Source organism: Lepisosteus oculatus, chromosome 8 (genome assembly GCF_040954835.1).
Source record: "Lepisosteus oculatus isolate fLepOcu1 chromosome 8, fLepOcu1.hap2, whole genome shotgun sequence".
NCBI classification, from domain to species: domain Eukaryota; kingdom Metazoa; phylum Chordata; class Actinopteri; order Semionotiformes; family Lepisosteidae; genus Lepisosteus; species Lepisosteus oculatus.
This window is the reverse complement of record NC_090703.1, coordinates 15,427,907-15,444,122: the sequence shown is the minus strand read 5'-3', so window position 1 is coordinate 15,444,122 and position 16,216 is coordinate 15,427,907. Positions and strand designations below refer to the sequence as shown.

Below are 16,216 nucleotides of genomic sequence, written 5' to 3'. Positions count from 1 at the left end.
TTGTCTTTGAGATAAACATTTTGGATTAATTTATGGTAAATTTTACCGTGCTCAGGGTCTCTTTCAGACACTCTTATGCACCTGCTCTTCTTAAATGGAAATGCATTATTTTGCATCAAACTGCTAGCAATTCACTTTGAAAGGCAAATTCATTTTTGTGACCGTCTGGTCACACTGCCGTCTACAAAATGTTGTTACTTTGCCGTTTTATACTAAAAAATACTTTTGTACCAAAAATGACAACTTCCTGAAGTGTATTGAAATGAGGTTTTGAATGTGAGAACAGCGTTTTAAATGACAGACCCATTCAGAACAGCTTCAAGACAATCGTCAGGTTGTTTTTTGGAGTAGGGCAGTGAGATGGCTTCCAGAACATGGGTTGTTTGTTACATCCAACACTCATGACAGTGTTAGGAAATCCCTCCTGTTCTCAGTCCTTCATCTTAAACCCATTTTAGCCCAGTATGCTTGCATCTGCTCATCTATTTTACCCCAGCATGCTGGATCCGAGCTATAGGAAGCAGGAGCTGCTGTTGTGTCCTACGGCTCTTGTGTCCTCTCTTCAGCTTCCTCTGTTAGCTCAATGGCAACAGGTGTTACAGCCATGGCCGCGGCTAGGACATGGCTCGTTGGTCTTGTGGAGATTGTGGCATTTCAGTTGGCTCTGCCTTTGAGTCATATTCCTCTGATTCAGCTGCGGGAGCTGGCTTGTCGTCAGTATCAGTGTCGATGTGGACTGCGCCCAGGTTAGGGCTAGCTGCAGCTAACCTATTAGCACTGGTTGTTGTAGCACTGGCTGCAACGTTAGCAGTAAGCTGGGGGTCGGGGTCTGGCTCAGGCTGACTGGATGATGATCCAGCAGACTTGAAATAACCTTTCAATCTGGGGATCTTTTTAAGTAGATCCTGCTCACACTGCTCTTTTCACTCCTGTGAAAAACTGTGCCTTTTGTTTCTGCGCTGCACTATCATATTTTCTGTCACACATTTTGATGCTACCCAACCGTAAACTTGCGCCAGAAATGACCCGCTGAGTGGCTCAACAGCGATACAAAATCCGCCAAAATAAAATGAACTCGTAACCCATTGCATCTAACCAATCATCGATTCACAAATTATTCAATGTTGTTATGGTCCAATGGGGGCCCACAGGTCAATTTCAAATTCTGTTAGTTGAACCGCTGAACAGGAAATATCTCAGCCTTGAGCTGCATCCTCAGCACACCTCGAGTCTCAGGTCTTTGTAAGGTTCTTGTTCTCAGGCACAATGCAGCTGTATTTGCAGAGTGAAATACTGCAAGACCCGGGGTGTCTACCTCATAATAGATATGTGGCTAAAAATATTTTATTGACATCACAGACCAATTGTAGTGTGCTCTACAGACTAACAATTGTTATGTTGATTTTTTTGTAATATACATAGTGCAAAGAACATCAGCAGCAGTTTGGGAAAACTCTAGGAAATACACCTAATAACCAAAGGTGGAATCTTTGTCACAGCTCAATGCTATTTCAGATCAGATTTTTGATGTCCAATTAGTTAATTAATTCTCTGATCATTCAAAATTGTTTTGTGAAAGCAAACCATTTACACATAAAAGACAGTGTTCAGATTCTCATTTCCTTGGAGTTAATTCTGTGTTTTGATTTGTGGAAGAACACAGAGCCTGTTTTAAAATCATCAATACATTTACTGCTGTTCCTTCAGATGGCTGTTAAAAGAAAATGTAAAAAGGTTCAAGTGTCAGCTTCCAGTGGTTTCTTTAGATTGACTAAGCACAGTAGGTTCACTGCTCAAGACTCACACAGTAGGTTTTAGCTAATGACTGCCAGAATTCATAAATAAGTTGTGTCGCAATCTTAAATTAGAAAGATGGAGGCAATAAAATGTCCTAATTGTTCGATGTGTTAACATCTGTCTCCATGTGTTGTATATGTTGTAAATATAAAAGTATAAACACTTTGTCAAATTCTAAAGTAAGTGCAGGACTAATTACCGGAGCCTTTGAAGAAACTGTCTTCAGTAAGGGAGTGAGTAACATAAGGTTCCCGGTCAAGAAAACTTAAAATCCACAAAGAATTATCTGTAATTAAAACAAATTATGTGCCATAACAATACAGTTGGAGCAATGTAAGGCTTTATTCTCTAAAATTATCATTAGTTGCACCACTACAACACTGTAATAATTTCTGAAAACAATTATATTTTATGATTTAGTGCATTTTTCACATTTGTATTTTATGCTTTGAATTTAGACTAGTACAGGAAAATTCATTTCTCAAGAAACTTACTTTTGTTGTGCATAGAGCCTGAATTGAAAACCGCTTTTACAAATGGACCATAATTTTTTTTACAATCCTGTATGTCTGATATTTGATGCTACCTGTGTTGTTTCCTCAGGCTTTTACACAGACATAATTGAAAAGCTCTGCACTACAGGTTGCATTAAGGGTGGTGCTCTGTATTTTCCACTGTTTGTAGCAGATAAAATACATATGAAAGTAGCAAGGTTAATGCACCTGAAAAGCAACTTTAAAACCCACCATTATTATTCAATATCTGTCTCACCCTATAATCAAAGGTCCCTATTTGATTATGTTATATTGGCTAAGGTTTGTTAAATAGTGTGGGAGAAAGTTCCAATATTGAAAAGACTGAAGTGTTTATAGTACAACACACTGACGTTAGTGACAACAGGCAGACAAACCTGCATCTCTATCTTTACAGCAAAAATATGATTTTAAGTTACCCTTGATTTTTGGCGTGTTTCCCTGCTTAACTGAGTTAGTCTTATTTTCAAGTCTTCAGTCTTAACTGTTGCTCAAACTTAACAGTGCTTTGATTGTCTCACTCTGTACTTGTTTGAGTTCATAACAGTAATTTGAGTGTGAAAATGGAACAAGTGACATTACAGCTGAAATAGAACATGATAAAATAATGGAAGGGCAACAGAAAGCAAACAATGGAGAAAAGAAGACCCTGAGGTGTCAGCTGTCAATTTGTGGACAGCTGCATTGCTAAACAATTTCCACGTTTCCTTTTTTAGCCTTTTAAATGTAGGCATTAGGCTTAAACAGGAGCTAAATTTGACTTTTTAGGATAAATGTTTATGTATTACTTGAGAAGGGGTTAGACAAGCTTCATGAATAGTGTATTTCAGCTTGTGAAAGTGACCTCTTCACACCACTAGGTTTGCCTTTAAAACCAAATTTAAATTCAAGTTATGTTTAAATACGGGTTGAAAGTGGAAGCATTTTAAAATTAGAAAAAGCCCCAAGGATGCAGTATCACAGTGTTCTGCTCTTCTGGATCAGTGTTCTTCAAGGTTAGACGTTTTACTTTTTTGATCTTGCAAATATCCTAAACAGTCATATTTGCAAAGTTGAAAAAATACTTTTCAGCAGTCTTTAAAGCCTTTTCTAAGAGTATTGGTAACTTAATATAGAGACCTAACCTAGTCAGGTTTCACAGTTTATTGTGCTCAGCTGGTGTAGAATACAGTCTAAATACTTGAATATGAGTAGTATGTGTCTTCTGAACTTCTTTCAGGAAATCTGTGAGTGGCTAGATTTTAAACCTGGATAATAATGTGCTGCTTCTGTTCCATCTCTAGTGCTCAGTGACTGATATGTCAGTATGCTTTACATGCATGCGGTGTTGTAGATTAATATATTGGCAGCACCAGGGGGTATGAAATGGTGCATAGATTTTTATTCATTCGTTGGGTCCTGTTTGTCATGTGTGAGTCTTGAGAGAGCAAGACCACATAAACCACATCCAGCTCAGAATTTCCTTTTCAGTGGCATATGCATGGTCTTCCACAAGAATAATATGACATTTTATCCTGAAAAGAGGATTTCCCCAGGCAAAGCAGCTAGACTGAAATGGCTCCCACAAAACTTTGAAAATGTTTGAATTCTTTTCTTGTTCAATACATTTGTGCCAGGTTTTGTGCCATTGTATCATGGGGGAAATAGCTCAGTTTGTTTGTGTAAGTGTATATACTGTTGTTTTGTTTACCTAGTGGCCCAATGTTTCGCTTTGCATTTTCATAGGAGCCATGTTTGAATTTAAAAGGATTTGTTTTTGATCATGTACAGTATATATTTGACATATAAATATCACAGTGTGATCAGCATGTTACTCTTCAATTATTGTGACAGTCCTGGTCTCCACACTGTAAGATAAAATATTACAGGGTATGTTTGCAGGATTTTGCAATGGTTATTTAACTGTGCGGCTCTATATCATATGAAATTGCAGGATGACTGTCAGCTACAGCTACATTTTCTTGACTGTTTATATACTACAGAATAGAAGAATGTAAAGTGAAGAAATGAATGATGGTTTTGGAAATAATGCACTAACTGATGTTTCTTCTTACTCTTTTATATAAATTGTTAGTTACTGATGCATGATATTCAGTGTGATCTGTAGTGCCACATAATAGTTTTAATTCAAGACAGCACTACAATAAGCATTTTGACTTTTGTTATGTATCACATGGTTATTAGAGCCAAATAGAAGCAGCTTTGCTTAAAATATTGTATAAAAGCACATTTACATACATGCAGAAATGTGTTAGAAAATGTGAAGTTGCATTCGTAGCATTGTTCCTCATATTCATTTCTTTCGTTTTTTTTAAACGAGAAGGATTAATCTTTCGGAGGTGTTTTGCATTAAAACCTGAAATTGCTTTTAACTGCCTTAACCGTTTTATTTCGTTACACTTTATATAGGAACATCGTTCAATTCTTAACAACAAAAGATATGAACAAGAGCAACCCCCAACGAGATCATGAAAACCCCTAAATATTGATCTGATTCTTTTTGTTTGTTATTGTTAACACAGGCAGTTTGCAAGCCAGCTCTGACCTTTTCACTTTCAGCGTCTCTTGGGCTGTCCTGACTCGCTGCTTCCTTGCCACCTCCCACCCACATCCTCTCTTCCACACTGACGTTTTTTGAGGTTGCATCCAGTTATTGCTTGTCTGCCAAAAGTTTTGTGTATTTGTCATGAGTTACTAGATTCCCCAATTTGTTTAAAATGACAGGTTTATGTTGGAGCTCCGGGGAAGTGCTGGGAGGTGGAGAGTTTGGTTTCATTTGCACTGCAGATGTTGAGATTCCAGTTTTCTTTTTACCTTCGATTTGAGGCGGCTTTCATCTTCTCTTGCATTGACTTTACTGTTCTACCCTGTTGAACTCGTAGGGAGAGGACAATAATGCCCCTTTCCTGGGTCCACTTTCTGTTCAGTGAGGTGAGGTCTCTTAAAAATTTTTTTTTTATTTTAAGAAGTGAAGACTAAAATGTCACGACACCTTCAGCCCAATCTTAACTGACAAACCAATTCAGAATCACTGATAATTCCCAAAGAAACATCAGAGGTTTCAAGAGTAAATAATTAGTTTTACTGATCTCTCAGTCTTGTGAAAGAAAGATGTCTGAGAAGATTTTTTCAGAAACATTGAACAGTGAAATACTGTCCATTTAAGAGACGCCCGGGGAAAGAGAAACTTGCACCTAGATCAAAGGCATGCAGTGGCTTGCAAAACGGAGAGACCTTAAGAATAAGCTCACTTTGTTTTTGTAATCACTGTGAGATTACAAACTGTTACTGTTTGGAGAGAACTTGATTATGAAAAAGGAATTCATGTAAATAAAACATGCTTGTAATTAAGGCCTCTGAGGCAATTCACATTGCTAATAAGGCCTTGTCTTTTATTTAAGCATAAAACAAACCCAAACATGAGCTTGTGTACTTGATAAATTCAAGACTTTTTAGCTTAGCTTGTGGAGTATTTAAGACACTTGTGGATTTTATACAGATGTCGAATTTATTTTATTGAAATATAAAAATCCAACTCTGAGACTGCTTGAAGAGATATGAGTAGCATAAACACAAATGCTAAAGTATTACCCAAATGTTTTGATTCTGTTGGGCTGTTGCATGTATTTTGGGCTGCTTAGCAAAGGGATGTTGGGATAATATTTTTATTTATCTGGAAGGAATTTAGACTTGTCTGGTGTCATTATTGTATTACACTACAGTGTGCTGCACAGTGACTCTTGTACTTTTATCTGTATAAATAGCAGAACCCATAGATCTCTGGTCAAGTGCCCACAAACACAGGAACTTAATCTGCTGCTTAGCTGTAATATGAAGAGATTAGCCAGAGTGTTCCATTTCCTCCTGTGACAGAGATGACAAGGAGTGTTGAGTATGTTTTCAATTTCACACTTGAAAGGAAAGATAATGTTGAGCTAAAAATACTAAAAGGGCATTTTACATGTTTAGATGGGAATAGAACTCTGGGGTGCTCTAGACTACAGTAAAGAACTAATCAAGTTTTACAAGCGATTTTATCATTTTTAACAACTGTTGCAAATTAACAATCCTTTTTGTATATGATCATTGCTAGACCCTAACTACTGCTTTGGTGGACCAGTATTCCAAGAACCTTGAATTGGCAGTATATGTTTATATAAAAAAATCAGTTTATACCCAACAAATGCCACGCAGCATTATTACAGGGCTAAGGTGAAGACAGATTTGCAGTCTGCGAAAGTTTGAGCGTCTTTGTGTTCATATCAAGATCTCACAATATGCTGCATGAGCATATTGTAAAATAAAATAATTTGGGGTATTTTGCAACACGCATCAAAGAGGAGTAGAATAAAATTCTTAGTGTAAATGTACATTTTATCTCCATAACTGTAAATGTATATATGTACATATTTTGTGTGAGAAAATGTGTGCCCACTTGATCATTTAGGATTAGACTTCTCAGTTGTGGTAGAGGCTTTTATGTTGTGTGTGTGTGTGGCATTGATTCATTGAGCTAGAGCTGCAGCTGGCTGGTTGAGTCTGTATCAGAGTTCTCTTTCTCTGTTTGGTGACAAAATCTGGACTTGGAGTTCACAGCTAATTCATCTCATTTCTGCACAACAAAGAATTTTACCGCTCTCATCGGCAGAGGAATTCCAGGCATTCACCTTTTCATCTCAGTGGTTTGCTCACACATTACTATTAGGCTTGTTGGATTTGCTTTTCACAGGCTCACTTCTGAGCTCTCTGTATTAAATTTACTGGCTCTCTGCTCACCTTATTAGACCTCTTTATTGAATTTGTTGGCTCTTAGATCAAAAGTAGGGAGTTATCTTTTCACTTCCAAATACACTAGGTTTTTATGTTGTTCAGTACCGGTTTCGCCAAGCCTTCATGAAAAATATTCTGTGAGTAATTCAGTGAGAAAATAAATAAATGTTTGGTAATGTACTCTAAGCATATTATGCATGGTAAACAGCAAAATAACAAAATTGAACTCCAGTTCATCTTTTCTGTGATGAAGAACACTAAAAGCCTCTAGCTCTTGAATTTACAAGTGCTATGCCTTCTAATACTGATTCACAGTAAGTAATTAAGGCTGCTTAATCTAAATGTTGTTATCCGGCATTTATTTGTGACTTGTGCAATTAGTGCTTTTGCAGACACTTGTATCCAGCATGACTTAGACTAGCAAGTGACTCACTACTGCAGAGCTCAAAAAGTTGCATTTCCATATGGTAGCATATCGTGAGTCAAATAAGTAGCTGGGGTTGAAATGGGAACCTCTTGATTGCAAGCCCTTTCCCTTAATCACTGCATCCCTTTTTGATTTTTCCTCTTTCGTATAAACCAAAAATTTACGATCAAACATTTGTTTGCTGTTTAAATTCATTTTCTTCACGGGGTGAAAAGAACCTGGACTGGTATTCCGTAGCCAGATGGCAGCTACAGTATATAAAGTAACAAAACTACTACACATATGCTCAAAGTGCAGAAATTCTGCAGGTATTACTTAAATGAAATCGGAAATGCTTAGTGTGCGTAAGAGACTTAACAAATATAAGAATGAAAACAAGCTTCTATGAGCAGCAGTATTTATCTCTCCTGCCGAGTCAAATGAGGTGATTCTCAGGTGTCTGACATTGCATTTCTTCTCACGTTGCCAGGCTTTTATACCTCGTGATACCATGTTCAACTTCTCAGATGTCACAAAAGTGGTAATGAACTTTGTGGAAGGAAAATAATAACAATCTTTTTTGATGCTTTTAAAGGAAGAGATTTTAAACTCTGCGGGGGTATTTTCCTGACACTGAAGAAATTACTGCCCCTCAGAGTTTGAAAGGAAGCGGAGTCTTGAGTGTCTATTTAAAAGAGTGAAGCAGAGTGCTTAATCTCCGCCGGGCATACACTGTGCTCTCTGGCTGTTAAACCGGAGATGACCTGCTAATCGCAGCTGCCAAATAAGGACATCTACCTAACTGGAGCCATTACAGTTGTACATCGTTTTCCCCTAATAAACTTTCACACAAACATTCACAAACTTTCCTTGTCCTTTTCTCGCTTCCTTGTCCTTGTTTGCTTTTTGTTCTGAATTCCGACTGGCAGCTTTTCATCCTTCCTCTAATATGTTCCCTGCCCCGTAGGTTATTTTCTCCTGAAATCTGTTTTAAATCCTTTAAACATTTTTATTAAAAGAAATGTTTGCTGTCTCAGAAAGCTGTCAGCCATGCTAAACAGAATTTTCTTTTTCTGTTTTTCCTGACACATCACCCACTTCGTCTTGATAATTTTGGTTACCACATTATAGAAAATATATTTTGTCTGGATGAAATGTCCAGGAAAATGCGAAGAGATGAATTCTGGAGCGTAAAGATATATCCTTCACTTTACAGGCTGAAGCAACTTGAAAACTCTCAAAAAGAAAACATTGTAAGAAGACCTGATGCAGAAATTACGCACATGTGCATTTAAAACTGAGAGAAGGAGGCACTTCTTTACCCTAAGAGTAGTGAGAGTATGGAACAGGCTTCCCAGCCATGTTATTGAAGCTAATACCCTGACTTTTGAAAGAAATGGCTGGATGAGATCCTTGGAACTTTTATCTGCTAACTTCCAAACAGAATATACAGTATGGGGAGAATGGCCTCTTTTTGAATTTAACTATTCTTTGGTGAAGCTCTGTAAACTAACTGCTACACGTTTCATCCAAAGGTGACATTAGATAAGATGTTTGATTGATGAAAGAGGACAGTTATATCAGATATCAGTTCATTACTATGGCATTCATTCACAAAATTATGAAATTTGTGAATATATGTGAGAATAACATTTTTCACAATATTATGTGCATCCTATGTAATAGGTTAAAATCTACTGTGGGTAAGGGCCTTGCTTTTCCTGCTAATTTTGTTTTTAAATCATGGGTTAAATATTGACAGAATGATATTTATGGACCTCTCTTTTTCATGCTGTTTGAGTATAAAAGACAAGAAAGCTTTGAAAGTCTCATGTTAATGCAATTTACATACACTTTTTACAGGTTGACAGGAATGGCTTGCCTCTCTAGTAGTACAGGGAACATGAGGAATGACAGTAAATGTGGTACAATGATGTGAATTGTAATGATAATTAAGGAGGCTAGATGAAAATAAAATCTTCAGTTTTTCTATTTCTCTCTTTGTTTTTTTCTCCTGTTCTCAGTCTGCTTGTCCCTCTCTCTCTCTCTCTCAGAGGCGGTTGATTTACTCCTTTCAGCAACTTCTGTGTGCCCAGAGCCAGGCTCCTATCAATGGTTTCTCTGTGCTGAAGAGGAGGGCCTGAGTGCAGCACAGGGACTCCAGCAGGGCAGTACAGAGGGGACATTGTGTCCGCCACCCTAGAGCAGAAACCAGGGCTCAGCAAGACAGAGTGTGCTACATACCTCTTTGACAAACAAGGTGACCCTGTTGTGTCAAAGTCCCAGCCAACATACTCAACTTAGAAACAGAGGGAGAAGCAATTACAACTTGTCGCACAGGAGCCCTGGCTGATTCTTTGGAAGTGTGATCCGGGACAGTGGGAAACAAAAGCTCTGCTCTGGGTCGTAAAATGGCCTACTTTGAATTGGCGGATGTGGGATGCTGCTTTTAGGCAGCGGCCCACCTCTGTCGGGATACATGCCACACAGCACTAAAATGAAGTGCGCCACTGCCGTGCACCACTAAATAAATAAAAGCTCTTGGCAACATGTTCTCTAGTACTTACCAGGGCACGGCTTATGCTGGAGACCTTTTTTTGTTTATTTGTCTAAATTAAGGACAGGGACTCAAAAGCAAGGGTCCCCGAAGAGAGGGAGATCTGAAAAGGACTAGGGGACGCAAGTTAAAGACAGGATGTTTCAGGTTTAGCTTAATTGGAACACCTGCGCTTTTCCCACATTTCTTTTCCCCCCCACATTTTTTCTTTTTCAACACCTTTTCTGTAGTACAGAGTTTCAGACCAGAACCTGGCACTTGGGCGGTGATATTATTTCATAAAGGATGCGTAAAGGCTTCTTAAATTACATTTTACCGGTATATTGTAATCATATGTAAAGGGGGCAATATTTTGTTTTTCATCTTGGATGGAATCTTTCATATTTCAGATAGCCAGAAGTGGTGGTAATTAAACATCTTAAGCAGGTAGAGACGGTCAGGATTTGAATACTGAAGATCAAAGTAGCTTTGATTAAGAGTTTGTCTTGATGTTTTTTCTCCATTTACAGCATATTCTTGATACTGGAGTTAGTTTGGAGTTAGTAAAATTTCACAAACCTGAAAATATTCGTATCCTTTACTATTTTAATGTTCCTAAATATACCACTTATTGCAGGCCAGATTGGATTGTAATATACAAGGAATTTTTCAATTTGCAATTAAAACTTTTATTTTGTTGGTTTTGATTTAGTGAACTGATTGATGCAAATCAAAAATACTAAAATTAATCTTAATTTGATTGAGGACATCTGTTGTTTCCTTCCTTAGAAAGAACTTCAATCTGAAATTCTCTTTAATGGGTATGACCTTGCACATTTTCCTTTGGGAACAGTGTCCTCTGCAATGAGGCTGCAAATTGAGCAATAAATCCTGTTACTGTTGTTAAGATTGCTGTTGTTAGATTAAATGCTATGGATAAAAGCATGCACTTAGGAAATGTTGTGTTGTAAACCTTTACATTCACGTGTTGTATACTAAGAGATGCAGACTTTTCCTTGAGTAAGGCTTTGGTAAATGACCTCTAGCTCCACCAGGGAAGGAGCTCAAACTGGACAATAATGCTTTGTTGACAAGAAAAGAACACATCCTTGGATTACAGTTAGATGTGCCTTTTTGTACTTTTTAAATCCTAAAATTAAGTATAGTAGACTAACAGAGGCTACAGACAGGCACCCATCTTTTCTAGTATAAAAAGTTTTTGCTGAGATATTAAATGACGAAACAATACTTGTTCTCTTAACAGCGTTTTTGTTTAAAATAAGATCAGTTTCACTAATTGTCATGTTCTTCCGCTTGCATTAGTTCACCAAAATCTAGATTTTGCTGCGATTACAGTAGAATGGGCAATACAAAATATATTTTCTTTTAAATTACAATTGAACCATATCTTTGTTCTTTTAACAGTGTTTTTGTTAAAAATAAGATCAATTGAACTAATTACCATGTTCTTCTTGCATTAATCCACCAAAGTCTAGATTTTGCTGCATTTGTCTTTTAATAAATCATCTCTTACCACTATAATAGCACTGCAAAAAGCAGACATTTTGCCATATGTAGAAGTCTTGACAGTGATAACCATGGTACAGTATACTCAAGCCAGGCAAACCAGAGCTGGAAAAAAGAGTCTGTTTATGCTTCGTGGTGTTAGAAAATCTCGAGGTTAAGTAAGATGCTCAGTTTTATGTTGCATATTCTGAGGTGAGTTCAATTGTATTTCACAGGAGTTATTGTTATATCAGATACCAGACAGTTACATAATGCAACTTTCAAAGTCTGTAATATAAATGTTGCTTAAAATAAAGCTACTTATAAAATTATACTTTTTTTGTAGTATCATTTTAAGTATTACTATCACCATTTTGATTAGATGTTTTTTGATGACTGAGATTATTTAATATATTTAATATTGTGGTTACATCTTAATTATTGTTTGGATTTGCTCTGTGTTTATTCCATAACACTTTTAACCCCAGTGCAGCAATTGAAACTAATAGGCAGTTGGTTGCTATGATACACATAGTGTTTTTTCTAGTTACATAACACTTCAAATCCATCCAAAAGGCCTTTAATATTAACATCTGAAACTTTTATTTTAAACATTTTCCACCTTTCAGAATGCATTTATGACTTATGTTGATGTTTCTGAAAACTCGGATTTGTGTACATAATATCTTCACTATCAGTTTGTCCAGCAAAAGAATGTGGTAACTTTTTGCCTTTTATCAAAGGCAGTTCTGAACTCTGAATTCTGAATTATTCTTTGTCTGAACTCTGAATTGATGTGATGTTCTACTAAAGCCATGCTTAGTTTATTTCACTTTGTCGTTCCAGTTTGTCATACTCGCTATATTTAATGTGAAAACAATAGTATTCACTTGATATTTATTGCAGAGTCACCTGAGCTTGCAAAGTAAATTGCACATAATATTAATTCAAAGTTTTTACTTCTTAATACAAATGAAAGCTGTGTCTTAGACTGCTTAGCTGATGAGCTTTGAAGTGAATTGCTGTACCTAAGGGAATAGTCTTACAGCAGGAGAGAATGTGAGAATGCTGTTTGTGGACTACAGTTCAGCATTCAATTCCATCATACCCAGTCAACTGGTGACAAAGCTCAGGGGATTAGGTCTGTGCAACTCTGTCTGCAACTGGCTGCTGGACTTTCTTATCGAGAGACCACAGGTGGTGCGGATAGGCAATAAAACATCAACACCACTCACCCTGAGCACTGGAACCCCACAAGGCTGCTGTCTGAGTCCAAGGTTGTACTCCCTATTTACTCACGACTGCACAGCAAGACACAGCAATAACCGCATCATCAAGTTTGCCGATGACACCACTATAATAGGACTGATCAGTGATGATGACGAGTCCACTTACAGGGATGAAGTTGTACAGCTGCTTAGGTGGTGTCATAGCAATAACCTGGACTTGAACATAAAGAAAACGAAAGAGCTAATAGTGGACTTTCGGAGACACAGGCCACACACTCACAGCCCACTCAGTATTGATGGAACGGAAGTGGAAACAGTCACCAGCTTTAGGTTTTTGGGAATTCACATCTCTAAAGATCTAACCTGGACTGTGAACACTGACTCTATCATGAAGTAGGCCCAGCAGCGCCTTTATTTCTTAAGGTGCCTCAAGCGATGGGGGATGCCAATACATGTGTTGGTGAACTTCTACCGCTGCACTATCGAGAGCGTCCTCACCAACGGGATCAGCGTGTGGTATGGCAACACCTCTTCGCGAGAAAGAAAGGCACTGCAGAGAATGGTCAATATGGCCCAGAAGATCATTGGCTGCGGTCTCACCGAGATTAAACAGCTCTACGAGGACCGCTGCCGTGGTAGAATTCTGGTCATCACAGAGGACAGTCACCACCCCGGGCATGAGCTCTTCACCCCACTGCCCTCAGGCAAGAGATATAAGAGCATACGGACACTTACCACTAGATTCTTCAATAGCTTCTATCCACAAGCAGTGAGACTGGCGAACACATTTAGCCATCCCCCTCGGACCACACCCACACCATCACCATCTACCTCATTGTAATTTATTTATTGTACGTCTCCAGTCATTGTTTACATGTCTGTATTGTTTACATTCAAACTGCCTGCATGTTTACTTGCACATTGTCTATTGTTTACACATTGTCTTGATGCACTGTTTGCACTTTGTTTTGTTTTTACACTTGTTTTACAATCGAGAGACTTTCTGTAAGTAAGAATTCCATTGTACCAGTACCGGTTACATATGGCAATAAAGTTCAAGTTCAAGTTCAAGTTCAAGGAGTGATGTCCAACCAGATGTTACATGATTTCCATATCTGAGCCACAGTGGTTCATCGGCCCAGAGCTAATCCTGGTTTCTAAGACAGTGGATGAAAGAGCATGTGACAACCCTTATCAGGTGGGATGCCAGTCCATCTTGGGGATTACCCCCAACAACACTGGTCCCAATTTATCCAGCTGGTTGGACTAGAGCAGCTTGGGTAACGTACCTTGGTGAAGATACAACAGCAAGGACTTGAACTCATAATTCACCAGTTAGGAGACCAGACACTTAACCACTGCCCTACAATGCCCCCATCTAGCCAGATATTGGGCTTCATAAATTCCTACACTTTTAATCTAAGCATGAAATATCACAAATGTTCTATTAACTCTCTTGTTCTAATATATGCTTTTCCTTTTACATAGAATCTCCAATAATCCTACCACAGAACATCCACTCCTGTTTTCTGTGACTTCCCCACCACAGAGCAAAAAAAATCAGACTTTTCAACATTCCCAAAACACTTCTTATCTCTCTGTAGATCAAATGTTATTTGGAAACACATTTTACAGGCCCTGCATTATATATATATATATTATAATATTAGGGTTAAACTTAATATTCTCATCAAATATGATCAGATCAACCTTTTAGACATTTTTGAAGACGTATCCATTTATTAACTTCTGACGTGATACTGTTTGTCAGCTAAGTTGCATATGAAAAGGTAATTGATACAGATATGTAGGTGCCTAAAAACCTAAAAACGATCTGAATTATGTTCAAATGCAGACTGAGCAGTCACTATGTCATAAACTGCAAATTTTAGTCAGTGCTGCAACAGTAATTATGTAAATAACTGCAAGATATTGTACACAGATGCTTTTTTTCTTTCTTGGAATCTGTTTTGCTTTTATGCTTACAGCCATTGGTTTTGTGCAGGTTCTCTGAAAATTTGCTTAAATTGCACATTTGAGCTGAATATCTTTTTAATGAATAATGAGGAGTGGAAAAACATAACAGACTAAAATATTACCTATGTGAGAAGCTGATATCCCTTTCAAATGAATCACAAAATACACTCTTGTGGAAATGTTCAACGTGCCCATTGCTTGAAGATGTTACTTTAGCACTCCTATATAAATTGAGGGATTCGAATTTTACTTAGCTTCAACGAGACTTAAACCGGAAATTAAACAACTAATCTGTAAGGGGTGACTTATTATCCCTGACACTGATCCTCTCTTGTACACTGCTCTTATGCCAGCAGTCATATCACTCTGCAACTCACAACTGGCAGTCCACTGAAGCTAAGCAGGTGTGAGCCTGGTCAGTACCTGGATGGGAGACCTCCTGGGAAAAACTAAGGTTGCTGCTGGAAGAGGTGTTAGTGGGGCCTGCAGGGGGCGCTCACCCCGCGGTCCACGTGGGTCCTAATGTCCCAGTATAGTGACGGGGACACTATACTGTAAACGGGTGCCGTCCTTCGGATGAGACGTAAAACCGAGGTCCTGACTCTCTGTGGTCATTAAAAATCCCAGGGCGTTTCTCGAAATTTCCTGGCCAAATTTCCCATTGGCCCTTACCAATCATGGTCTCCTAATAATCCCCATCTGTGAATTGGCTTCATTACTCTGCTCTCCTCCACACTGATAGCTGATGTGTGGTGAGTGTTCTGGCGCACTATGGCTGCCATCATATCATCCAGGTGGATGCTGCACATTGGTGGTGGTGGAGAGGAGTCCCCATTACCTGTAAAGTGCTTTGAGTGGAGTGTCCAGAAAAGCACTATATAAGTGTAAGCAATTATTATTATTATAATTACACAGTATGTGACTATGCCCATGATAGGTGCCCTAAACAGAATGGGTGAGAAAATGTTCTTAAAACTCCACTTTCAATTCAAACTGTGAAACAATGGGGTTTGTTGGTCAACTGTGAATTTCGAAAAACCTTCTCCAGTGAACTTAAGAGTCTGTATTTAAATATAGAATTTATACTCAAGCAAACCCAAGAATATGCCACTCTTGTGAAGGCAGGCACACCGCTAATCAATGGTGAATCTAATCTCTGGCACGTTTAGGTTTTCTTTTGCTGAATCCACCAAGTGCTGTCTGCATTGGCTCCATCTTGACCCCATAGGTGTGTCCGGATTCCTTGTTGCACAACCCAAGTTCAAACAAACCATCATCAGTTTGGAGAGCAGTGTTGATGCTGTCTAGGATTTGTGTAGGACCAGTCTACTGAGAGCTATCCAGGGTGCTGAATATTACCCTTGAGAACTTCGCAGGTTATGTTTAAGTAGGAAAATCATTTGTCATAGAGGTTTAGAGATGAAACTTCTGTGACAGTGGTAGATATGCCTTGCAAAGCAAT

The 16,216-nt window shown here is 38.2% G+C and overlaps 1 protein-coding gene across 3 annotated transcripts in view; it reads left to right on the top strand.

Moving 5' to 3' along the window:
- The window catches only part of sipa1l1 (signal-induced proliferation-associated 1 like 1), a 122,681-nt gene that overhangs the window by 57,828 nt on the left and 48,637 nt on the right, over positions 1-16,216 (top strand). The gene's annotated exons all lie outside the window — the stretch shown is intronic.